Source organism: Lepus europaeus, chromosome 5, assembly GCF_033115175.1.
Source record: "Lepus europaeus isolate LE1 chromosome 5, mLepTim1.pri, whole genome shotgun sequence".
Taxonomy (NCBI): Eukaryota; Metazoa; Chordata; class Mammalia; order Lagomorpha; family Leporidae; genus Lepus; species Lepus europaeus.
The window spans coordinates 69,508,062-69,533,998 of NC_084831.1; the positions used below are offsets into that span (position 1 = coordinate 69,508,062).

The 25,937-nt window shown below is 39.5% G+C and overlaps 1 pseudogene; it reads right to left on the bottom strand.

Annotated features, from left to right (window-relative positions):
- Positions 1 to 1,724: 1,724 nt before the first annotated feature.
- Positions 1,725 to 24,308, bottom strand: LOC133759117 (succinate dehydrogenase [ubiquinone] iron-sulfur subunit, mitochondrial-like; annotated as a pseudogene).
- Positions 24,309 to 25,937: the final 1,629 nt, after the last annotated feature.

A 25,937-nucleotide genomic window follows, 5' to 3' on the forward strand; every position in this document is an offset into this window, starting at 1 on the left:
TGTAACAAATGACTTTATGTAGCTAGGTTTCCACAAAGCAGGCATTTATTTTTTAAGGAGGAAAAAGGTGTTCCAAACACTCCAATAATCTGAAGAGAATTGAAAGTAAGAAAACGTAAGAAGTTGAAAGACATCAATTAAAAAATCAGCCAACAAGGTGCCACCCAGAAATAACCTCTATTCACTTCTGATCCCACATGGTTCCTTCCAGGATTTTATATGAATGTCTTCACAAAGCTGTATTTGCCTTTAAGGTAAGGATTCTATTTAACTTCCTATCTAGGTAGTAACCAATCACCTATGTTAAAAATGTAAACCAATCAGCAAGTAAGCAAATTAAGTTGGAAAAAAACTTGAGGAATTCTTTCTGTGTGACTATGTATTGTTAAGATGACAAATTTTAAGACAAGATAAAATAACTATACAGGAATTGAATAATAAAAAATTTCTAAAAACACTAAAAATAAGTAAACATCAAATATTCAGAATGGACAGGGACCTGGGTGTTGTTGAACTTATATCCTGATGCAGTTCTGATTTTTTATTTCAGTAAATTATACTACTCAAAATCAGATTAAACTATTCAAAAAATAGTCTGTGTTGTTTACATGTTCAACAAATTTAACAAAATTAAAATAAGGAGAAAATAGGGTCTCCAGAGCTGTAACAAATATATCTAAAGGTTTATGGAGAGAGATGAGAAGCAGTATCTCTCTAACTTCAAAGAGAAGAGACAAGTATTAAGTGTGAAATAAATTCATTTGCAGTTACCAGAAAGATTAGCTAAGAATGTTGTGATTTAGAGTAAGGCAGGCCTAGACTCAGATCAACTCTCGTTAGCTGAGCAAACTTAGAAAAGCCCTTTAATCTCTGATCTATAAAACAAGTACTAATTACACATACTTGTAGGGATGCTGTGAACATCTACAACAAGACATATAACACACTTAGCATGGATTGGTTTGTAGAAAATGGATAAGTATTATTATTTTTGTTGCTACCACTGTGACATGAAAATGGACACTCTGTCCTGACATCCAAGATAGATGCCTAGCTACTAGTTCAGTGCCGGTGGGGAATAACCATGTAAGGCCTGCATAATCAATTGGTGTGGCCCTAGCAAGAGAGCCAGAGGATGGACTTGAAATTCAATAAATGTGTATCGGGCTAATTCTTAAGTTGATAATTTTGTATGGTCCATGAATGATATTATAGATATCCAAATGACCCTTGGCAGAAAAATGTTTCCCATCCCTCGTAGGGTGTCTTTGTGTAAATGAGCCACTGCTTATTGAGCACTCATTGTGTGCAAGGCACTGGGCTATGTGCATCATATGCATCATTACTTTTTAATCAAATAATCATGTGAGTCAATTTTCCCCACTTTATCAATGTTGAATAAAGACACTCATACTCAGAGAGTTTGAATAACTTGAGCAGGAGTTGAAACATTGTGGAATAAGATTTGATCCATGCATGTTGAACTTAATAGCTGTACTAAGGTGTTCCATCAATGACATTTGAATGAATGAATAAATATTATATGTGATGAGAATATCCCCAAAGCTAATGATGTAACTAAGAGAAAGCTTAGTTATTATCCTTGTATGTTCAAAATTGTTACAAGGCAATAGTAGGACTTGTAGGCCTATGCATATTTTTTATTTCTTAAAATTTTTATTGAAAGTGCTATGTTCATGAAAAATCAAGAACTTTGAAGGAACTCAAATTAGACATGAATTATGCTCAACTCTGAGCTGCCTGGAAGTTGTGTTTAGCATGCAAACAGTTTTAAACCTTAACTCTTCCTCTTTATTGGTTGTCATCATTTTCTTAATGTCAGCAACAGCTTTCCTTATATTCAGGCCTTTAAGACAAGTCCTAGTGCAGTTTATGATGATGTGGTAGTGGTAGAGTCAGGGTCCTGTGGCTTGGCCAGGTGCTCCTCCATGAGCCCATCTCTGGAGCCAATCATCCAGTGATAGGAATGCATAAGGATTGCAGGCCCCTGGTATTTGTCTTTGTTCCATCAGTGGCTGGGACAGCTGATACTGCCCCCAGTGTAGAGGATGCACTCATGTAGCGCATCCAGTTTCTCATGATCCTCTATGGACAGCAGGTACTGCTGCTTGCCCTACTGGGATTCATCCTTCTTCTTCAGATAGACTTGTACTGTGTATTAGAGTTGCTCAAAGCAGGAATGAGATCCTTTAGTACACACATATGCAGAAGATGGATGAGTTTTGAGAGTTTACTGAGGTTCCTGTCAATCCTTCAGGTGCAAGCCAGAATGTTGCCTCCATTGCAAAAGAGCCACAGATACTTCTCTGTGTGATCTTCAGAAAGTCAAGGTAGAATCAATTTCATTCTTAATCTTAAGATCCAGTACCATGGTACCACATTCATCCACATTAAATTCTTGGGCCTGCATATGCAGTTTTATTTCCAGCCTTGTCTGGATCCTATCAGGAAAAGGCAAATTTTTTGATTCAGAGAGCTGAGGCTTGTAGGTGTCTTGGCTGTTGGGAAGGCTTGCACACAGGCTCTGCCAAAAGTTATAGATAGAACTGGTGACTCAAGGAGACTTTGACCACTGCCACACTCTTGGCTCCTGACCACCTATACACATTTCGTTATCCCACTCCAACAAACATTTCTGTCTGCACAAAATAAAGAAACACATTGAATCAAATATTTCTAAACAGGATGTTAGGTGAGCAAAATTAGTGTTGGATGCAATTTCTGGCAATAGATGAAATACATATTACAAAAACTGGAAGAATGGTTGATATTTAGCCTAGAGGTTAAGACATTTACATCTCACATTGAAGTGCCTGGGTTTGATACACAACTCTATTCCATGACTCCACTTTCTATTAATGCACACTCTAGATGGCAATAGGTGATCGCTCAAGTGGATAGGTCTTTGCCACCAATGTAGGAGAATTGCATTAAGTTACCACCTTCTGCCTTCAGTCTAGCTCAGTCTCAACTGTTGCAGGCATTTGGAGAATGAATCAGAGGATGGAAGTTCTCTGTCCATATATCTTAAACTAGAAGAACATTTTTGAAAGAAAACAATCGTCTGAACAAGAGTGTTTTAAACGGAGATGTGTACAAGGGAAACGTAAATAAATATAGCCATCAAGAACATTCAATGGAGAGCAGAAGGTATGACAAAGAAAGGTGCCATCATGAGGGTTCAACTAGAAATGCTCAAGGAAAGACTGTGAGGAAGTAGATTGGCCACCAGCCTCACAGCACCAAGCATGTTGATATGCTCCAGGGAAGAGGGTGGGATATATGTAACTATGCGTGGAATTAATGGAGGAGAGGAAATGGTGCATGCAAGTGATTCAGTGTGCCTGGTAGGCAAGATGAATGCAGAGAATTTTGAGAGGGAATCTAGAGAGACTGACAGTATCCAAGCTAGGATAACTAATACGAGAGAAACCACCGTAGTATTTCAAGGAGGGAAATGATATGAATTTGTATGATTTCATGGAAACTGGATGCAGCAAGGTCAGTACAGTTGACTATAGCAGTGGTTGGATGCATTTGAAGTAATTAAGGCAAAATAGCATGATGACCTAAATGCAAGACCATGCAGGGGAACTGGAGGGAAGGAGGCTGATTCATGAGCTGTTTAGAAAATACAAGCCATAGACCTGGGGTGTATGGGTTGCAGGAGGTTGAAGTATTGCAAATGACTCATCAAACTTGAAACACCTGCACTTGCTTTTCTCCTTCCATGTCTCAGTTAAAATGTCATTTCATCAGAAAAGTAGTACTTGACCATCTTATTAAAAATAAATCCCTTCCCAATATCTACTATATCATTGTGCTAAAGTTTTAAAGTTTTTCTTAATAGAAACCTCAACTGAAAATTATTTTACTTTTTTTCCTTAGCTTTTGCCTGTCTCTCTCACTATGCCATAAATTCAATGACAAGAAGGACTTTGTATTATTCATAACTATGGTACCAGATATATATGAGGTAGTTGCATTCATGTTTCTATCCTAGGCAAATGAGGACAGCGCCAATAACAGAGTTAGAAAATACAGAACAGAGAACAGATTTTTGTGGGGATGTAGGAGGAAGATGAGGAATTTCTGCTTTAGGCATGAGTAGTTTTAAGCATGTGTAGAAATTACAAATGGGGATATCTAGCGGCTCATTGATTCAATAGGTATGAAATTCAAGGCAGTGTTGTGGGCTGGAAATGAGAATTTAAGAGCCAACTGCATTCAGCAGCAGTCTTAAAGCCATCCATGTGATGTGCTGTGAACAGTCACTGATTCAAAGAGCCAGGTGGGGCTCAAATACAATCTGGATCTGACTTACCAAGCCTTATACCCTGGAGCAGACCTCGGATCCTTAGAGGAAAGATTGTTTACCAAAATGTCCTGTTTTCTGGGCAAGCCACATGCCCCCAGAAACTGTGACACTCATTGGAGAAAGGGGTGGCAGGCACAATTTTCTAATTTTCACAAAGTCTCAGCATTAGTAGGCAAATGGCATTCTTGAATATTGAAGAAGGGGTCAGAATAAACAGCAAAGGATACAAAATTCTTGTTCAGCTGGGCTAAATTTTGGTGCTGGATGACTTCAGCTGAGAATAGGAGGAAGATTCCATATTGGCTCCTGGGTGTATGTTCAACTCCCAGTTCCCTTGCTTACTATTGATCACTCCAGAAAAGTTACGTTAGCACTCCAGGCTTCAGTTTTAAAATTTAAATTTGGAAAATAACAGTACTTATCCCATAGGATTCTGAAGAAGATTAGATAAAACAATGTCAATAATATACATGGTACAATGCTTAGCATAGGCCAAATTGTGAGAAATACTGACTGTCATTGTTATGACTATGGTGGAACCTGATGTACCACCACAGATTTGCCTATGGGAAGATAGCATCTTGTCCCTAGGAGAGAGTTCAGCCAGCAGAAAGCTCCTAGCTGTGAGCTTCTGCAGGGGAAGTCAAGGGCCCAGGGAGCCACTTTTTCTTAGGTCACACCACTAATCAGAGAAACCAACTCCCAATGACTTAACCACATGGAACATAAAGGCTCAACCCCTACACTCCAATTCAGGGCAACTTTATAGGCTTGCCCCAGCTTTAGAATACCCCTTAGGGTCAATTCAGCCTCCATTGAGACTATATCACAAGTTCAACTTTTCCCTCTTCCCACACAAGCTTCTTGCCACAGTTGAGAATATTCCCAATAAAAATCATGCACATTGGGACTTACACTGTGGCACAGTAGGTTAAGCCTCTGCCTGAGATGCTGGCATCCTTTGTGGGCACCGGTTTGAGCCTCAGATGCTCCACTTCCCATATAACTCCCTTAAAATGTGCCTGGGAAAGCAGTAGAAGATGGCCCAAGTGCTTGGGCCCCTGCACCCACATGGGGAACCCAGAAGAAGCTCCTGGCTTCGGATGGGCCCAGCTCTGACCATTGCAGACATTTGAGTGAACCAGCAGATAGACAACCTCTCTCTCTCTCTGTCTCTCTCTCTCCCCTTTCTGTGGCTCTGACTCTCAAATAAATAAATGAATCTTTAAAAAATTATGCACATTAATCTCCACTTCAGAATCTGCTTCCCAAACCTGAAACAATTAAGAAATGTTGAGATGGCAATGAGAATTTCATCACTGGTGGCAGGTAGAGAATTGATAGTTCTTGACACATGGTGCTCTTGTTAAAACTTTCACCAGTAAATTGAGAAGGTACGTTAGTGGATGGTAATGTATGAGCTGGTTGATATATCAAGTTTTTGAGAGATATGGGAGAAATCATAGCTATTAACAGTATAGAACTGATGATTATTTTTCAAGCCAAATTGACCTCTACAAATGATAAAAAAAAAAGTTAGGAATTCTTTTTTTTCATTTATTAAACTTTTATTTAATGAATATAAATTTCCAAAGTACAGCTTTTGGGTTACAATGGCTTCCCCCCTCCCATAACTTCCCTCCCACCTGCAACCCTCCCCTTTCCTGCTCCCTCTCCCCTTCCATTCACATCAAGATTCATTTTCAATTCTCTTCATATACAGAAGATCAGTTTAGTATATATTAGGTAAAGATTTCAACAGTTTGCCCCATATAGCAACACAAAGTGAAAAAACTATCGTTGGAGTACTAGTTATGGCATTAAATAAGAGTGTACAGCACATTAAAGACAGAGATCCTACATAATATTTTTTTAAAATTAATTAATTTTTCTATGCCATTTCCAATTTAACACCAGGTTGTTTTTTTTTCATTTCCAATTATCTTTATATACAGAAGATCAATTCAGTATATAATTAGTAAAGACCTCATCAGTTTGTACCCACACAGAAACACAAAGTATAAAAATACTGTTTCAGTACTAGTTATAGCATCACTTCACATTAGACAACACATTAAGGACAGATCCCACATGGGATGTAAGTACACAGTGACTCCTGTTGCTGACTTAACAATTTGACACTCCTGTTCATGGCGTCAGTAATCTCCCTAGGCTCTAGTCATGAGTTGTCAGGGCTATGGAAGCCTTTAGAGTTCGCTGACTTTGATCTTATTCCGATAGGGTCATAGTCAAAGTGGAAGTTCTCTCCTCCCTTCAGAGAAAGGTACCTCCTTCTTTGATGGTCCCGTTCTTTCCACTGGGATCTCACTCACAGAGATCTTTCATTTAGGTCTTCTTCTTTTTTTTCTTTTCCATGGTATCTTGGCTTTCCATGCCTACAATACTCTCATGGGCTCTTCAGCCAGATCTGAATGCCTTAAGGGCTGATTCTGAGGCCAGAGTGTTGTTTAGGACATCTGCCATTCTATGAGTCTGCTGTGTATCCCGCTTCCCATGTTGGATCCTTCTCTCCCTTTTTGATTCTATCAGTTAGTATTAGCAGACACTTGTCTTGTTTTGCCTTAAACTTATGAGTAAGGAATTCTTAAACATTAGTTAAAAGCTTACTGTGAAAGACAGAGGAATTCATTAGAAACATGTAAAAATGCTAATATCTCCTAAGGGTAAAGACCAAGAAAGCTGCAGCCCAAGTCTGATATTTTATTGGAAGAGTAGCAGACTTCAAATAAAGTCAAATTGTCAACCAGGGAATGTCAGCTATGCCAAGCTCAGGGCCTTGATTAAAACAAAACATGACCTTGATATATGGGACAGGGACATCTGGGTTGATGCACCTGAAATTTCTGAATCCCTCATCCTGAACTCTTTGAACCCACAGAAGTAGCCCAGAATTTAAGAACTAGCATTCCTCCCCTGATCAAGGATGATGCAGAGGCCACTGTTCAAGACCAAATGTACTCCACTCCAGCAATAACTTCACTTTGTTCCCTGGTCACTAAGCAAATAACTAGAGTAAAGTTACAGTCTAACCCAGCCAGATACATGTTGGACTAGATAAGAGCAAAAGGAGTACACCCCAACAGAGCTGTAAGACATAGCTAGCATGTAATGGCAGGGCTGGGAGATTACATATGCGACTGGATTCTGAGGATGCTTGATCAAGGAGTTGAACATAATGTTTATAAGGAAAAGCTTATCAGTTTGGGAGCACTCTCCCAGGATATAAGATTTAACACCCTGGCAAGGATTTTGGAAAATGATGTGAGCATACTAGTAGGATAACACCTAGAAGATGGTAAAAATGGTGATCCATGCAAAGTGAGCTAGAATAACTATGACAGATGGTAAAAGAAAAGAATAAGAAATTCAAAGAAGTGGGCCATAATAAAGTGGATATATGATGCAAGACTGGAGAAACAACTCAAGCAGTATGTTTCGCCCAAGAGTTCAAATGGCACAAAATTTACCAAAGTAACAAAGAATGGTCTGATAAGATGGATACCAATGTCACTCAGAAGATTTGGTGGCTTTCTTTTGCAAGCCAAGCTTACAGTTGAAGATGTCATTGCAGGACTGGGCTCACAAATAGCAAGAAGATGATAGGACCCTAAAACATCAAAGACTTAAACATATGCAATCATGGTCAATGACAAAGTCCAAAGGACTGGGTGGAGGGTTGGAGTATGCTGGCCTACAGAGGTTATGAAGATAGTCAATTGCTTATAGACATCCCTGAGGGATAAACTGATAAAGTCAAAATGGTATTAATAATTAAATATCATCAAAAGAAATCAAGGATAAATGTAGTGATACCTTGCAAAGAATCAAGACAGAGGGAAGTCACCCAGTAGAAAATTTAAATTCCTTGCCCAGTTTCAGGTATGAGCCAGCTTTTGGACACTGGAAGAGAAGCTGAGCCACAGGAGGAAGGGCCATATAATGCCACACAAGTGTACATAATAATGATTTCCCCTTAGGAACTGTTTTCTTTTTTCTTTTTTTCTTTTTTTTTTTTTTTGACAGGCAGAGTGGACAGTGAGAGAGAGACAGAGAGAAAGGTCTTCCTTTTGCCGTTAGTTCACCCTCCAATGGCCGCCGCGGTAGGTGCGCTGCGGCTGGCGCGCCGCGCTGATCCGATGGCAGGAGCCAGGTGCTTATCCTGGTCTCCCATGCTGGTGCAGGGCCAAAGGACTTGAGCCATCCTCCACTGCACTCCCTGGCCACAGCAGAGAGCTGGCCTGGAAGAGGGGCAACCGGGACAGGATCGGTGCCCTGACCGGGACTAGAACCTGGTGTGCCAGCGCCGCAAGGTGGAGGATTAGCCTAGTGAGCCGTGGCACCGGCCCAGGAACTGTTTTCACTCACAACTATTTTGACACCAAATTGTGAAATTTTTTTTCCATATCAATCAATTTTCCAACACCAGTAAGGAGTCCCACAATTCAGTTCAATCCTGTCACTATCTAACTGGAGTTAGTATCAAATCCCCCATGTTAAGGGTTCAGTCTCACAAGACTGCCCACCCCACCCTCTGCCACAGAGATGCTAATTGAAAACCCAATCCTCCTAGGGTTCTCATTGACCAGCTATAAATGGAAGGTTCCCATAACCTCCTCCTTGGACACAGTAATTTGCTGTAAAGACTCAAAGGACTCAGTAAAACAGCTGACTTACTACTCTGTTTGCTATAGAGAATATAGCTCAGTAACAGCCAAATGGAAGTGATACATAGGGCCAGGTGTGGGGACAAGAGTTTGCAGAGGTTCCCCACCTCTCTATGCACACCACCTTCCCAGCCCCTCAATGTATATTACTAACTCAGACGCTCTGCAAATCCTGTCACTTGAGATTTCTACGGGGGTTGGGGTGGGGTGGGCAGGTAGTTCTCATTGCCTAGGCATGGTTGATAAAATTATCGGGTATTGGAGACTGGACATAATTTCCAACCCTTCTCTTAGAGGATGGGGTAATGCTGAATGCCCCAACTCTCTAATGACGTGGTTGATACACGTCCTTTGGCAAGCAGTCCCTGATCTGAAGCTATCTAAGGGCTTACCAAGAGTCACCTAATTAGCATGGATTCTGGTATGGTTGAAAAGAGCTTATTAGTAATAATTGAAGATGCTATTGCTCAGGAAATTACTAGAATTTTAAGAATTCTATGCCAAATAGCCGGCTCCACGGCTCATTAGGCTAATCCTCCGCCTGTGGTGCCAGCACTCCGGGTTCTAGTCCTGGTTGGGGTGCCAGTTCTGTCCTGGTTGCTCCTCTTCCAGTCCAGCTCTCTGCTGTGGTGTGGAAAGGCAGTGGAGGATGGCCCAGGTCCTTGGGCCCTGCACCCACATGGGAGACCAGGAGGAAGCACCTGGCTCCTGGCTTCGGAATGATGCAGTACCGGCTGTAGCAGCCATTTGGGGGGTGAACCAATGGAAGGAAGCCCTTTCTCTCTCTCTCTCTCTCTTTCTCTCTCTCTTACTGTCTAACTCTACCTGTCAAAAAAAAAAGAATTATATGCAACAACTGGAGATGAAGACTGAATACTTATTCATTATAATATACATTATGTCACAATATCACATCCCCAAAACCTATAGCTATTTACTGAGTAGCAGTACACTGAAGAGAGGAAATTAACCAATCAGTAAGAAGACTTTTAGACACAAGGTCTGAGTTGACATTGATGTGTGGATACTCAAGGTGGCATCATGGTCATTCGTTAGCATGAGAATATACAGTAAAAAACAAAAAATTTACCACTGTCCCAGGTTCACTTCATGGTGGATCTATTATGTACCTACCAAGTATTCATTCCTTCAGCCTGTAAATGAATAATTAGTATGATCACACCTAGTAGATAGCACAACTGACACAGGGAGTGTTTAATCTGTAAGGCAAGAGTTATCCTGGTGTGTAAAACCAAGTAGGAGCTGATCAGTTCATTGTTTCTTATAGTATCAGCTCTTGTCCTGACTTTAGATGTACAATGTAATACTTTATCCTTTTTAGTATTTGTTGTTGTTGTTGTTGTTCTAGTACTAGTGGTTGAACTCTGTAATTAACACACAATTATTCTTAGGTGTTTAAATTTTAACAGAAAGGTGATCCCTGTTAAATTTAAGAGTGGAAAAAGAGAGGGAGGAGATGTACAATTTGGAACATGCTCAATCGGACTTGCTGCAAATGGTGGAGTTAGAAATGTGCCAGGGGATTCCAACACAATCCCATCAAGGTGGCATGTACCAATGCCATCTCACTAGTCCAAGTGATCAATTTCAGCTCACAACTGATGGCTCTGATAGGTCTAAGAGTCAAAGGGATCACACAAACAAGACAAGTGTCTACTAATACTAACTGATAGAATCAAAAAGGGAGAGAAAGATCCAACATGGGAAGCGGGATACACAGCAGACTCATAGAATGGCAGATGTCCTAAACAACACTCTGGCCTCAGAATCAGCCCTCAAGGCATTCGGATCTGGCTGAAGAGCCCATGAGAGTATAGTAGGCATGGAAAGCCAAGATATCATGGAAAAAAAAAAAAGACCTAAATGAATGATCTCTTTGAGTGAGATCCCAGTGGAAAGAACGGGACCATCAAAGAAGGAGGTACCTTTCTCTGAAGGGAGGAGAAAACTTCCACTTTGACTATGACCCTATCGGAATAAGATCAAAGTCAGCGAACTCTAAAGGCTTCCATAGCCCTGACAACTCATGACTAGAGCCTAGGGAGATTACTGACGCCATAAACAGGAGTGTCAAATTGTTAAGTCAGCAACAGGAGTCACTGTGTACTTACACCCCATGTGGGATCTGTCCTTAATGTGTTGTCTAATGTGAAGTGATGCTATAACTAGTACTGAAACAGTATTTTTATACTTTGTGTTTCTGTGTGGGCACAAACTGATGAGGTCTTCACTAATTATATACTGAATCGATCTTCTGTATATAAAGATAATTGGAAATGAAAAAAAAAAAACAACCTGGTGTTAAATTGGAAATGGCATAGAAAATTAATTAATTTTTTAAAAAAACTATTATGTAGGATCTCTTTCTTTAATGTGCTGTACATTGTTATTTAATGCTATAATTAGTACTCCAATGGTAGTTTTTTCACTTTATGTTGCTATATGGGGCAAAATGTTGAAATCTTTACCTAATATATACTAAACTGATCTTCTGTATATAAAGAGAATTGAAAATGAATCTTGATGTGAATGGAAGGGGAAAGGGAGCGGGAAAGGGGAGGGTTGCAGGTGGGTGGGAAGTTATGGGAGGGGGGAAGCCATTGTAACCCAAAAGCTGTACTTTGGAAATTTATATTCATTAAATAAAAGTTTAAAAAAAAAACCAAGTAGGAGTCTCTGAAATTGCTCCACATTCTAAACCAAGATAGGAAATTAAAAATTATTTCACTTCTCATGCAGAATGGCAGAAATTAGTGCCACTTCTAGTCCTAAAGATGTAAGGATAGTGATCCCCATAATAACAGCATTTTTTATAAATCTGACCCCTATAGAGAGGAAGATGGAACCAGGAGAATGATGTGTGCTACTAAAAGCTCAAAGAGTAGGAACCCCTATTGCAGCTGCCATGCTAGATATGTTATCTTTACTAGAACAGACTAGCACAACTGCAAATATATGTTATACAGCTATTGATCTGGCAAATGAGTTCTTCTCCAACCCTATCAGCAAAGAGGATCAGAAATGGCTGGACTCCCTTGAACATAAAGCAGTGCATATTTGCAGTATTGCCTCTGGGCATTGTGAGAAAGGCAGACCACTGGACATCAAATGTTTGTGCAGGCAGAACTGTCCATCATGACCCAAGTTCTGTCAGACTCACCAAGTCATAAAATTGGATGAGTCCAGAAGCAACCCATTTTAAGTTGGAAGTGGCACAGCCAGGATTGAGCATGTGCAATTCGGGACTGTAGAAACAATGTACAAGAGGAGATAGGGCCAGCGCTGTGGCTTAACAGGCTAATCCTCCGCCTTGCGGCACCAGCACACTGGGTTCTAGTCCCGGTTGGGGTGCCGGATTCTATCCCGGTTGCCCCTCTTCCAGGCCAGCTCTCTGCTGTGGCCCAGGAAGGCAGTGGAGGATGGCCCAAGTCCTTGGGCCCTGCACCCGCATGGGAGACCAGGAGAAGCACCTGGCTCCTGGCTTCAGATCAGCGCGATGAGCCGGCTGCAGCGGCCATTGCAGGGTGAACCAACAGCAAAAAGGAAGACCTTTCTCTCTGTCTCTCTCTCTCACTATCCACTCTGCCTGTAAAAAAAAAAAAAAAAAAAAAAAAAAAAAAAAAAAAAAAAAGGAGATAGGACAGATCCACATGTTGCATACCACATTCTTGCATCAACACTTCTCTATCATCTCCTTGCCAAACCCTGTGGCATCATGGGATACCCTCCATGACCCATTCATGGATGAGTAATAGTTCCCCACACTTGGTTTACAGATAGGGCAGTTGGTGTAGAAATGAAAACTGAAAAGGAGAACATCAGCATGTAACCTCCCACTGAGTGCCTTTGAGATAGTAATGAGTAGAAACCCTCTCAATGGGCAAAAATTTGGGCAGTTTCCTGGGTCATTCTATTTGTGTCAAAAGAAAAGTAGCCCAAACTAGAGTATACATGAATCAATGAACAGTGGAAAATGGTTTGACTATTTACTCAAAGGCCTCAAAGGAGACAGATAGAAGTAAAGGGAACAAGGCCTACACAAGAGGGACTCGCTGAGTGATGATTCCATAATTGTAAAGTCCCAAGTGAACAGGGCAGCTCACTCTGCCAACATATAATACTTTTTGCCCTTCACATCCCCATGTGCTGAATCCAAGAACACAACCTAACACATTACCAGCTACAAGTGTATTCCCTAGGGACACCAACCCACACAACTTACCAGAACATTGAAATCATAGCTCTGGTCTCTACTGTGTTCCTAGTGCCTACTGCTGCCTGACACATATAAAAGTTCTAAGAAATACTTGTTGAATAAATGACTGAACCTCAAGGAGACTGATTTAACTGGGACCAGGGCAGAACTATTTCTGATCTCTACCCAAATGTAAATTCTTGCCTTCCTGGCACTAATGCAGTTTCTGTAGTCTGAAGTAGACATAAAATGGTAAGATGATGGTTACTATATTTTGTCAGGATCAAATTGTCACAACTACAAACAGACATGCTTACACACACTCAGACACACTAAAACACACATAACACACATTTTATCTGCATTTTGAATAACCAGATTTCTTAATATTTCATAAATTTATCAATAACATAATATCATTATAAAAGAATAGTTATTGAACTTGTATTATCAATAAATTGTCTTGAAGGAAAACAGCATTTCATAGACATTAAAACTTTATATATAGAAATAAAAAGTTACTTTGTTGTCACTCAATACCCCAGCTTAAAATATTTTCTGTCACTCAAAGGCAATGTATCATTATAGTTGAAAATGAGTAAAGTACTATAAAAATTTATTTTCAAATATTCAAAATCACAGAAACAAATGTTTTATTAAATCATGTGTGGTGTTAGTTGCAAGGCCATACACCAACGGAAAAACAGAAAGGGAACTTGAAAGCATGTTTGGTGAGATCAGATGTCATGTGTAAGAACATACTTCTCAAAACGTGATGAAGAATTCCCTGCTTTTTGTCACATTCTATTCCTAGCTTGCTATTGCATCCCACTTGCCTAGGCAGAGAAAGAACTGAAAGTTCTGCTTGTACCATTTGTGGAATAAAGAAAAGTCTAATTTGTATCAAAATAATTTTCTATGTAGATGAGCCAAAATAACTGGATTGGATATGAAGTTTGAATTCTTACACAATTTAGTAGATCTGTGTTAACCCAATCTGGGAATAGGAAAGTATTAGTGATTTCCAAAGTGTCTAAAACATTAGTGGCAGCCAGACATGGTATTCCAATTGCTATCTGGGACACTGAGGTGACAGTATGTTAGTAGTTAATTGCAGATGATAGGCAGTTATTCATGTATCCCAGGGTGGGTTTTTTTGGCTTGAATAATTGCTAAAAGCTTAAGATAATCTCTATTGCCCTATTATAGGGCAATTTCTCATTTGCTTGTTTAATTTTTAAAATATCTGATTATATTCACTATATTATAAACGTGATACCATGCAGTATAAAATAAAAATGCTAGGGGTAAAAAGTTATGTTTCTCCCCTTCCCTTCCCAGTTCAATCCATATGTCATCATTATGAACAGGTACTGTGTGGGAGGTATAAATATTTTATATGCATTCATTTTTATATAAATGAGATCATAAAACCATCCTCATTTTCATGCCTTTTCAATCGTTTGCTCAATGGTCTGTATTTTAGTTTTATTTTGTTTTGCAAATTTTCATTTCTGATCTGCTTTTAGTTCTTCCGACGTTGCTTCTTATAACTACATAAAATACACATATGTCTCTCTTTCCTGGTTTAACAATTTTCTATTGAATCCTTTCCTTATTCCCTTTCAAACTCCCACCACTTCACATCTTGGCATTGCCAACTGTATTGTTGTTTTTACATAGTCAAGTGTAACACTTACATTTTTAATTATCATAGCTTATTATCTCTTAATTCTCATTTTCTATGATTTTCTAATGCCAGAGTACTTTCTTTAGATTCTCATGATTGGCTTGATTTCTTCATCAATGATAGCTCAATTATTTGAGAATATATTTCTCCTGTCTGTTTGATGCAAATTCTTGAGTTTCTCTATATAATTCTCATATCTCTAAAAAAATCACTCTAATATCTCCAAAACTTGAGGCAAATTTGATTTTTCTTTCTGGAATATCATTCGCTCTTTCCCTGTGAATGTCAATAGGACATTTCTAAGTTTTCCTTGAGTTTCCATTGCTTCAGCATAACATGCTTTGGGACTATTTGTTGTTTATATTGTTTCACTGTTGTTTCTGGAACAATCAAGAACCTAACACATTCTCCTGGAGGCCAGAAGAATCCTGGGACTTGACTTGAATGCATGACTTCAGATAATAAGATCTCTGGGAGAGTTACTTATTTTGTTATATATGCTACCGTATATGGAGTGATATAGGAGGAAAGCTGACATTATCTCTAAGGAATAATCTGGCTCCCAAAGCCAATGATACCCATCCAGAGAATGGCTTTGCAAATATTTGCTAAGCAATCATAACTCTGGACACATTGAGAATATTATAAGATGCTAAAGTTAATTACAATGAAGAAGAACTAGATATAGATATCTCTTTAGTTCTTTCTCTTTTTACAAGTTAAGTGAGTTATATGTAACGTAAATAAAGTTCATACATGTGATTATTTAAAGAATATGAGAGAATTAGTAGGGGTAAAGAAAACATTCAAAGCCTCAGGCTTTATTCTTAGTGTCAGAGTGTGTCTTGGAGACATCATAAGGAGTAAGAAGAACACTGGGCTAGGAGTCACAAAGTCTAGGTTCTGGTCTTATGGATGTAATTGACTTGTCAGTTTGAGCTTGAGAGACTAATCCAGACAAACCAAGTTACAAATCCTGGTTTTCAATTGTCTGGCTGTGTGATGTTGGGCAAAATTAAAAGCCTTTCTGAGCCCCAGCATCTGTGTAAAATAACAATAATTATTCCATTTGCTAGTGATGCTGTGGGTGTTAAATGAAGCACATTTATTTAAATGGATGTTTAGTTCTCTACCTCCCAGCCACTTTCTCTCTGAGCTCTCTTTTCATTTTAACATTCTATGAGTCTAATTAAAATTGGAATAATATAGCATATTATTCATTTTCTCCCTATTTCTCTGTAATATTTTTGTAAAGCACTTGCCATTATAGTCTGGATATAATATTTTTCTATTACTTGGAAATCTCATTTTTAATGAAATATTTGCTGAAGACCCATTTATAGTCCCTAATTAGGCATGACAGATGGGTATCCCTGAGACCACCATTTAGTAATTGCAAAATAGATAGCATAAAAATACATAAAGAGGAAGAAAACTGCCAGACAGCAGCCAGATTCTTTGCATTTCCCTACCTAACAGTTTTCTTAGGATTGAGGAATTCTCTGAGGCCAAAAAGAAGTGAAATGTGTGAACTAGAAACTTGACATCTTATGTATAAACAATCCATCTGCAGATTCTCAATTTGACATGAAATTTTGCTCAATTAAAGAAGAGAACAAGTTAAATATAGTATTTAGCAAACAATAAACAGGTATGGATGTTATATTCTATTCTGGTTCTGTTAGAAATGCAAGAGAGAAATAAAACACATGCTTAACTGCTTTAACCCTTTTAATTTTATTTCCTGAAGCCAAATATCATCTGTGAAGGTGAATGATGATAACGATTAAATTCAATTCTCAAAAAAAATTAGTCCATTAGGTTACAAATAAAATTGTCAAACTTTTTCATTTGCAAAAAGAAAAGGTAGGGGATGAATAAATTAGTGTCCTAGCATCCCCCTCAAGGATTTTTGCATTCAGTATTTTCAAAGTAATGAGCTGTGTGATGGAATCAACATTGGAATCAGCTCTACTTACTACCAGTGTGACCTCAAGTAAATTGGTCCAACTCTTGGGCCACCTTCTCTTTATCTATAAAGTGAGGGTTAAAAAAAAATACCCAAAGTGTTTTTTAAAGACCAGATTAAGATAGCAACCTTGAAAGGAGATTGTAAAGCAAATGGCATCATTAATAAACACCAACAATTAAATGAAATTCTGGCATATTTATATTTCATTTTCCAACAACCACAAATCTAGAATATTCTTGTCTCTATTTATCTTGACCTCTTGGAGAAAGTAGGACTTGTGAGAAACTATCAATTTTCTATAAATTTTAGAACCAGTTTTTTGTTTTTTGTTTTTGACAGGCAGAGTTACACAGTGAGAAAGAGAGACAGAGAGAAACGTATTCCTTTTTCTGTTGGTTCACCCCCCAAGTGGCCACTACAGCTGATGCATTGCAGCCAGCACGCTGCACTGATCCGAAGCTAGGAGCCAGGTGCTTCCTCCTTGTCTCCCATGCTGGTGCAGGGCCAAAGGACCTGGGCCATCCTCCACTGCACTCCCGGGCCACAGCAGAGAGCTGGACTGGAAGAGGAGAAACTGGGACAGAATCCGGTGCCCCAACCGGGACTAGAACCCAGTGTGCTGGCGCCGCAGGCGGAGGGTTAGCCTCATGAGCCACAGCGCAGGCAGAACTAGTTTTTAAAAAAGATTTGTTTATTTTATTTGAAAGGCAGAGTTACAGAAAGAGAAAGGGAGAGATACAGTGAGAGAGTAGTCTTCCATCCACTGGCTCACTCCTCAAATGGCCACAATGGCCAGAGCTGGGCCAGACTGAAGCCAGGAGCCAAGAGCTTCTTCTGGATTTCCCAAGGACTTGGGCTATCTTCCTCTGGTTTCTCAGGTGCACCAGCAGGGAGATGGATCGGAAGCAGAGCAGCCAGTACTCAAATTGACTCCCATATGGAATGCAGGTACCGCAGTTGGTGGCTTTACCTGCTACAACACAGTGCTGGCCCCTAGATCCAGTTTTTAAACATGCATTTATTTGTTTATTTTCATCTACTTGAAAGGGCTTGGGGGCTGCATTTCCATTTATTGGTTCACTCCCCAAATCCTTCGAACAGCCAAAGCTGGAACAGACCAAAGTCACAAAGAAGGCACAAAGAAGAAATTAGAAAGGAATATTTATATACTAAATTGGACAAAATGCAGTAAAACTGAAATCCATGACAAGGCAAAGTCTTGGTCTAGAACATTGATCTTGGAAGCGTAATTGGAAGATAAGGATTCAATTAATAATGTTTGCTTGTACAGGTTTCCCTCAGCTTCAACTTCCTATTCCTGGTAATAAGAATGATTCTCTTCTTTGGCCACATGGAGAGCAGCTTTCACAAGAGAGGCTCATCTCCTGCTTTTGGAAGAAAAGAAAACTTCAGAGTGTGCTTGCATGTACTGTTTTGCAAGTGCCTTTATACCAAAATAGTTAATATGCCAGAGTAGTTTAATTTAGGGTGACAGATTCTGAACTCCTTAATGTTTGGTTTGGTGGCTCTAGACAAGTATTTATCAGATATAAGAACTTGTAGACCCCTAGAATGCATTTATAGCTGCTTAGATGTCTATGAAAACCATCCCTAAAGATACTGGTTTATGCAGTATTCCATCCACACTCCCAGTGTAATCACCCCAAACACTAATAATTTTTTTCTATTTAAAGGATTCTGACCTTATTAGGAAAAAGTCAAAATAATAATTGTACATTTTGTTGTTTTATTTTTGTAACAGTTCATATAGCATAATCTCAACAGTCCACAAGAACTTAAACCCTTAGAACTAAGAAGAAAAGTTTTATCTAGTGCTTTTGTTTTATAAATGAACTAAAATTTAGAGAAATTAAGTGATTTACTCAAAGCCATACAATTCTCATTCATCATAGCTACAATTTGCTTCCTGAGTCCTACTCCAATGCTGTTTTCTGCCCAATGCTATATGCAGCTTACACTATCCTATGTAGAAAAAAAATGAAAAACAAAATATTGGATGACTGAATAGGAAGCTTTTCCTAAAAACCTATTCCTAAAAGCAGGCAATAAATTACAGGTTTCTGAAATATGAAAGGTAAATGATATTTTCAGACTCTCCCTAAGTTTACAGACAGGATCTGAAGCTCAGGAAATATCAGTACCTGTTTCTTATGCTCTGGAATTTTCTGGAGTATTACCATAGCACATTCTCCATTGCTTCTAGCATCTTTATGGGAACTCTAGATAATTCAATAACAGAGTATTTCCATAAATCTATAATTTTCCCAAGTCATAGGATTTATAGACTCAAAGAGGTACTGCAATAAGGTATGGAGTGGAAAACAATATCTCTCTAAAGAACTGACCTGTAAAATGAAACAGAAGTTAGTTGGCAGTTCCTATACCAGCTTTGTAGCAACTGACAAAGGCTTTCTGAACCAAGACATCCATGACTGGAGAGCCTGCAAAGTCAAGATACCTGTGGCAATGCACTGTTCCATTATTGTGCACTCTGGTGCTCATGTTCTCAAGGGATGCCATCATCAGCGCAAGACATTCAAGGTAAAGTTTTCAATCTCCATATGAAGATGGAGCAACTTCCACTCAACCCACAGGGACACTTTCTCAGTGTCAGAAGATGCTATTAACATTGAGCTGTCTCATTTTTCATCTTAAAGAGGATATTAAATAAGCATAGTAAATCCATACAGGTGAGCCTACATGTGCTAGCCATAAAACAGCACATTGTTCAGGTTCAATTATTTTATTAATGCTTATTCTTTGAGTCAATTGGTGAATAACTTTGCCCAATTGTTAATATATTTATTGAGGAAAGCCATGAAATTGACATCTATGGCCCCCACTGTGTTATAGCCAGCTCCAATTTTCTTCTTCGGCCATAAGCAATTTGTTCATTGGGATCAGGACAAAGTCCCTTGAGTTTAGTCCCTAGTTGCCCCTTGCAGACAATATAAGGTTACTCATCCCTGGCCTCTGGTCATTACCCTTGCTCACCTCTAGAACAGAAAGAATGATTTGAACATAAGTGTTTTTCTCAGTGAGATAAGAACTTCTCTGTTAAAACAAGAGATGAGAAGGTGGGTAAAAGAGATGGAGTGGTTCTGTTTCAGAGATCCCATTGAGGAAATTAATCAGTTACAAAGGTAAGGAAACCTCCAAGATCCTTCCCAACTTTCTAACCCTTTGGTTTAGGACAGCTTACATTTTTGTCATCTGCAAAGTCACTGCAACTGAGTATGACCGATGGAGGCATGCTACAGAGTGACCTACACTTCTGTGAATCTCACTGTTAAACATCCCTTCTTTCTCCACTTCACCCTCCATCTCAAATGGCTCCGCTGTGACTCTGAGGCATACCTGTCAAAAGTGGGCCCTTTATCAATTCAGAGGATTTCCCAGGCCTTTCCTATTTTTGAAATTGGAAAACTGGCTGCAAAGAATGAGTCCAGGAGTGCAGTTATGAACACTCCTAGACTATTTGAACTAGTGTAGTGTTAGAGTAAGGGCCTTCTGGACTCACAGTTCTAAATTCATATTCTGGTACAACCTTGATCCAGTTGACTAATTTTTCTGAAGGCTGGTGCTCTCATCTATAAAGCTGAGAACAGATATTTATCATGTGGGGTGTATGTAAGGGTTCAAAAATATAATTCATGAGGTTGACACTGATATTCAGCTTCAGTACTTGGGTTCAGAGTCAAAATCTCATACCAAATTTTAGCTTTGACCTTCATCTTTGAAAGCAGGATAGAAAATTTACCCACTTCATCATCATTTCTTGCATCCACCATGTTGAGAATGATCAATGAGTGTGTGCTCTTATCAGTTCAGTTGTACAAGATCAATACAGCATACAATATTGGTAACAAGATCAAAGAGTTCTGTTCAGACTCATCATTAATATCTGTATATTCACTACATAGTATGAGTAACTTATTACTTATCACGCTTTATTTTTCTACCTAGCCTATAAATCGTTTTTTAACATTTATTTTCATTTTATTTGAAAGGCAGAGAGAGAGAGAGAGAGAGAGATTTTCATTTGCTGCTTTAATCCCCAGGTGCCAGAAACAGCTAAGGCTGGGCCAGGCTGAAGTGAAATCCATCCAGGTCCCCCACATAGGTGTCAGGTGCTCAAGTACTTGAGCCCTCAACTGCTGCCTCCCAAGATATACATTAGCAGAAAACTATATCAGAAGGGGGGTACCCAGAACTTGAACTGGAACTAAAACAGGGTGTGAGCAATCCAGGAAATGAAGCCATGCACCAAACACTGAACAATTTACCTCATTTTTAATGCTACCTAACTCAGTAATGTAATAGTATTTGTGTTATCTGTGTATTGCCTGTCTTCATCAGGTGGGAATTTCATCTGTTTTATGTATTACAGAATCAAAAATAGCTAGAACAGTGTCAGCCACTTCGTAGGCACTCAAGATATTATTTTTGTATGATTTAATGTATCAACAACAGATCTTAATCTGTATCTTCACACTCAGGTCTACAAGAACAATCTCTTGGTTTTTGTTCCCTTTAACTGCACCAAGCTGCTCTTTACCAGATTGACATTGTGTGATTCAGCCCCTCTTCTCTGGTGGAGTCATCACATATAAGATCTGGGATCTCACACAGTAGTAAGATGGTGGAAGCTAGATAGCAAGATTTCAAGGTCATACTTCTGAGCTGACACCCACACAAAATATCCCTTCTGGCCTTACTGAGTCATTTCTCTTACTCAATTAGACTCCCTTGGGTGTAGCAGCTCTTTCTCTGCTATTTCTGGGCCACTCCTGGCATCATTTTGCAGCTCCTACTCTACAGTGGAATTCAAGGGGTTTCTGGGTATATCACGTCTAGTCTGCCTAGACTCTGCACAGTCACTTGTCCTCTGGAGCCTCTCCCTTACCTAGCGTCTGACCTACAAGAAGATGTAGAGTCCTTTGTTCAGATCCAAAAAACTCAACTTGGTTTTCCAGTGGTCTGCACCCTGACTGGGAGCTGGGCTTAGAGTTCAGGCACACAGAATTTCCTTAGAAACTTACCAGGCTGTTTCTCTTCCATTCTTTGTTGAGCCATATGAGAATCTGCTCAGAACCTGCTTTTGAAACTTAAAAGCCAGAAAAGCAATTCCCTTTTCTCTTCTCTATGTAGTCACTTTTTTCTTCTGATCCAATGAACACTGAATAGTTTAAAAGATCATATGTCAGAGAAGGGTCAAGGAATAAAAGTAACTACAAGGAGAAAAATATATTGGTATTTCCAAAGCATTATATCAAGCACACACACACATGCATACACAACTGAGGAAATTATAAAATACAAGTCAAGCTGTTTCAGCCTTCCAGTGAAAATCTCTAACCTTGTCTTGTTCAAGAAAAGACAAGCCAATTTACATAAAAGCTCTCAAACCCTCCTTCTAATAAGCTTGTCTAGGCATTGATAACTGTATGTATAATAGATCATATATAGATTCAATCCCATCTTCTTAATGAAGCACAGTGTCAAGCGGGAGCCCCTGCTGCTTACCCTTGCATATTACTTGACCATCACCTTTTACAAGAAGCCTTCTGTGGTTCTAATAAAAAGGTTGCATCCCTCCTTAGTGTCTCTAGCTGTATCCTGTTGCATTGGTTCAATTAAGTTAGATGGCAAGTTGCATAAAACTGTAAAGAACAAAAGATACACTTACTTTTCTCTAACATAAAATAAGGTAGAAGTCCCAAACCAGAGGTTGGCTTCATGATCATCAAAGATGGAGATTTAGTGATAAATCTGCTTTGCTGCTGAAATATTTTCCCCCTGCAACATTTCCACCTCAAGTTGAAGGTGGCTGCTCAAACTCCACTATCCCATCCGCACTCCAGACAAAAGACAAAGAAAAGGAGACGATGAAGAGCATCTCTTCACCTTCAGGAAATATCCCAGGTGTCACATACAGAACTGCTTATCTCATTGGCTATAACTTAACTGCAAGGCCATATTTAGCTCTAAAATAGGGTTGGGAGAATACTATTTTAGCTAAAGGGAAATGTTTTCGACAAAAACTGAAATTCTTGGTTGTAAGAAAGAAGAAATAAGGATACTAAATGACATCTAGCAGTTTCTTTCATTCTTTATAAAACAGTTATCACACAGATTTACCTGTTGTCTCAACCAGATAGTAAGCTCCTTGAAGAAAAATACAAATAGCACTTCATTCATCTTTGTTTCCCTGATTCTGGCACAGAGCTGACAGAGTAAAATTCAGTAATTTTTTTTTTCAAAAGAACTTAATCCTTTTCCTTTTGTTTTTAAAGAGATATTTATTTATTTGAAAAGGCAGAGTTACAGAGAGGCAGAGGCATAGAGAGAGGGGTCTTCTATCCACTAGTTCACTTCCCAAATGGTCACAATGGCTGAAACTGCACCAATCTGAAGCCAGGAGCCAGGATCTTCTTCTGGGTCTCCTAAGCGGGTGCAGGGGCCCAAGGACTTGGGCCACATTCTACTGCTTTCCCAGGCCACAGCAGAGAGTTGGATCAGAAGAGGAGCAGCTGGGTCTCAAACTGTAGTCCATATGGGATACTGGCACTGCAGGCTGTGGCTTTACCTGCTATGCCACAGCGCTGGCCCCAAGACTTAGCAATGTTTAGTAGTGAGGGCAGGCATTGTGAGGCAGCAGGTTAAGCTGGAACATTGGACACCCTCATCCCACATCAGAGTGCCTATTCAACTCCCAGATCCTTCAATTCCAATTCATCTTCCTGTTAATCCATCCTGGAAGACAGCAGATGATCACTCAAGTTCTTGGGTCTCTGCTACTCATGTGCGATACCCAGATGGAGTTCAGCTCCTGACTTTGGCCATGCCCAGCCCTAGCTGTTGCAGGCATTTGAGGAGTAACCCCAGACATAAGACACTCTCTCTCTCTCTCTCTCTCTCTCTCTCTCTCTCTCTCTCCCCTTTCAAGTGCATAAAAATAAATAAACATTAAAGAATGCTTATTAGTAAAGGAGAATTTGAAGGACCCACAATGTACCAGGTACTTGATACATACAACCCCTAATTTTCAATTAAAATGCAGCAGAACAATAAATAAGTAGCTTAAAAAGAACTTACATACATCCCATTTTATAAAATCTTTGGAAACCTTTTTTTAAATGGTCACCTACACAAGATTTCATATCCTATGAATGACAGAGGTTGGCCTTAATTAAGTTCTGCTTAACTCCAAAGTCATATGTTTCTATACTGTGGGATTCCCTACCAGCTTCTTGTAGGGTTTCCTTCCACACCATGAGAGTGACGGTAGCAGTGAGGGAATATGAGTCTCTGAACCTTCGTCTTCTGAAGCGTGTCATGGCATCTCGAGAAGGCAAATGACCAGTCAGAGCACTGCTCCTCATACCAGGCTCTTGCGGGTGAAAGCTAGGCAAGCCTTGCTTATTTTCCATGAAAGTCCTTCCCCATCTGATGTCATACTTTCCAGCAACACCAACCATTCCTTCAGTCCTTCCCAAGTTTTACTCAAAAGGCCAGCTGACAAGACCATGCTCTACTCTGCCTTTGTAACTGCATTTGTATGCAATTTTTCTTCTCCTAACATCTCCATATGGGGAGGGGTTCTGTACTTGGATCACCAAGAGTGATGCCTATAGAATTTATTCTTTTCCAAGATTTCTGACCCACTTGGTGAGGTTCTTGGTAATGTTCCCAGCTCTCACTTTCACTGTGATCACAAAAACAGAGATCCATACAGCCTCTTCCTCTCCATTTCAGTAATACCTTAAAATAGCTTACTATCTAAAAACCTATTCTCTCTGTTTATTATGTTCCATTTCCATTAACATAGCACAAATTTTTTCCAAGCATATGTAACCACATAATTTGTATCTTTATAAACCCTCTAACCAAATACATTGATATGCTTATTAATTAAGCTAATAAAATTCCCAATAAAATTTTGAACTGATCTATACTACATATCACACCACACTGTGTTGCCTCTCAGAGATATTCTTAAACACTTTTAGCCTATGACTGTACTACTAGAATCAGTCACAGGTCATGATTAGAATGCAAGTCTGCATTAATTCCTCAGTGTCCCCAGTCCCTAGCCCTCACCTTGCCATGAATTGTATCAGCTCCCATTTGTTTCTCAGGTTGACCCACATAGATAAATAAAATCTGCAGCCAGTTGATCAGATCTATCTCTAAATGAACTTGAAAGAGATATTTTCAATAAATCAGTCAGTCTTGAGTAAAGGTTTTTTTTTTTTTTTCATGCTTGGATCCTACATTTTCCATTTTCTGACCAACCCAGGTAGTAATGAAGAACAATTTTAAGAAACTTTTGTCCAGAGTAGCAAACTATCCAACCTAACTTGGACATTTCTCATCTTCCTCAGGGAGTGCTTCTGAGAATTCTATCATCTTTTGGTTAAACAGAGGTTATAGGAAGTCATTGTTTTGGGCTAACGTCCTGCACAAGGCTCCAATAGACCAGATTAAAAACCAAAACCCAGGGGCTGGCACTGTGGTGTATCAGGTTAAGCCTCCACCTGCATTGCCCACATCCCATATGGACATCTATTCATGTCCTGGCTGTTCCTCTTCTGATCTAGCTCTCTGCTAATGGCCTGGGAAGGTAGTGGAAGATGACTTAAGTGCTTGGGCCCCTGTACCCATGTGGGAGACCTGGAAGGAGCTCCTGTCTCCTGGCTTCTGAGTGGCCCATCTCCAGCCACTGAGGCCATCTGGGGAGTGAACCAGTGCATGGAAGACCTCTCTCTCTCTCTCTCTCTCTCTCTCTCTCTCTGTCTGTATCTCTGCCTCTCAAATAAATAAGTAAATTTTAAACACACACACACACAAAGTTGAGTCACTCATATCGGAGTTCCACATTATCAAACCTTAGTTACCTGGCCTTCCAAGAAATCAGGAGGGAGGAGAGGTAATGGCTAAATTTCCCAAACAGGCCAACAATGAAGTTGCTTCTGGTTTAATCCTTTCTTAAAAAAAAAAAAAGCAACCTG